Source organism: Gossypium hirsutum, chromosome A02 (genome assembly GCF_007990345.1).
Source record: "Gossypium hirsutum isolate 1008001.06 chromosome A02, Gossypium_hirsutum_v2.1, whole genome shotgun sequence".
Taxonomy (NCBI): domain Eukaryota; kingdom Viridiplantae; phylum Streptophyta; class Magnoliopsida; order Malvales; family Malvaceae; genus Gossypium; species Gossypium hirsutum.
Window position 1 is genome coordinate 47,590,729 of NC_053425.1, and position 1,741 is coordinate 47,592,469.

At 34.5% G+C, this 1,741-nt stretch overlaps 1 non-coding gene across 1 annotated transcript; it reads left to right on the forward strand.

Moving 5' to 3' along the window:
- The first annotated feature begins 662 nt into the window (after window positions 1-662).
- Window positions 663-769, forward strand: LOC121216486 (small nucleolar RNA R71). Its single transcript, XR_005912671.1, has one exon. It is a non-coding gene; the product is annotated as a small nucleolar RNA R71 (small nucleolar RNA).
- The last annotated feature ends 972 nt before the right edge of the window (window positions 770-1,741 follow it).

The window sequence follows — 1,741 nt, forward strand, 5'->3', positions numbered from 1 at the left end:
TTGATTTTTTAGTGTTGCTACTTAACTTTGGATCAAAGAGTCATTTTTTACCATGTACGCCTTCAACATGTCTTGCAAACTGTTTGATGATTTAGCTTGAGGTGATTTTAGGGCTTGTTGACTAACCCTTGAGATTGGTTGGGTCTATCCTGCATATGAGTGTTCGGTCATTTTCCTTGGTTACTTTAGGAAATATTTGGATGATTACGCCATGAAGGATTGTAGAAGTTAAACTGCAGTCCTTTTCCACTTCTATTTTGATACTGATTCCTTACATAACACAAGACCCAGGGTTTGAAAGGAAATTCTCGAAAGAATGATCATTCCTACAGTATACTTAGGAAACTACATCATATTGAGTTGGTGACTGAGCTGCAAAATTATTAGAACTATTAGTGGTAAACTGTTTTAGCATAGAGGATAAAGAAGATACATCAGCAAAGAGTATGAGAGCATTGACTTCATGAACTCTAGCTAATCTTCTTCCTAAAGCTGCTTGATTTGACGACCATTGGTAATTGTTGCTAGCGATCCTCTCGATAATATCGTAAGCCTCGTTATAAGACGCAGACAAAATTGCACCATTCGTAGAAGCATCAACCATTAATTTTGTGTGTGCGTTGAGATCGTTATAAAATGTTTTCAACTGGATGCAATGATGAATCCTATGATGTGGACACTTACGAAGCAATTCTTTAGATCTTTCCCATGCCTCGTAAAAAGACTCGTCATCCAATTTTTGCAAAGTGGTTATCTCATTTTTCAACTTTGCATTTTTACTCAATGGAAAATACTTAACCAAAAACCTTTCTGTTAATTCTTTCCATGTAGATATTGAACTTGGTGGAAACGGATTCAGCCATGCTTGTGCTCGGCCCCGCAATGAGCATGGAAACAACTTCAATCTTAATGCATCTTCAGTCAAACTAATTATCTTAAATGAATCACTCACCTCCATGAATAATTTAAGGTGAAGATGTGGATCTTCTGTGGGCATACCATTGAACTGGCCCACCTTTTGGAGCATTTGAAACATCACTGATTTTAATTCAAATTGGGGTGCCTCAATATCCAGTCTTCCAGTTCTTGAATTTAACTCATTGAAGAGTGGTACAACATATTGTCCCATGGCAATATCCCTATCATCAACAATAAGTATTGGATTGTGCAAATGATTGACTCCATTACCTTGTCCATCATTTTTATTTCCAAGGTCTATCTCGGTTTGACTTTGAGCTAGCCTCTCGTATCTTCTCTCTCTAAATGTTTGCTCAATTTTAGGGTCTATAGGTAATAGATCGATGATTCGATCTATGCTCATAAACACTTGATAAATAACTCACAAATAAAGAATAAAAAATAAATTAGTAATGTTAGAAATTAAATAAAAACCAAACTACAAAAATAATTTCACAAAGAATGATTAAAGCAACAGTCCCCGGTAACGACACCAAAAACTTGTAACGAGGCTTTTGTGCAAGTGTACATAGTCATTCAAGTAATAAGTACGTAAAATGAGCTATCGTCTCTACAAGGACTTTGTATATTAATCAATTATCTGCAAAATTATAAGTTTAACAATTTGGTGATAAAACACAATAATTTGAGTGATGATGATTAAACTAGATTAATTTAACTAAATGCAAGATTGATCCCTAATTCAATTTTAAACTAAGTATGCAAAATCATCTAAATGTATGAATGAATTTTAGCAACAGAAACACAACTTCAACAATCAACA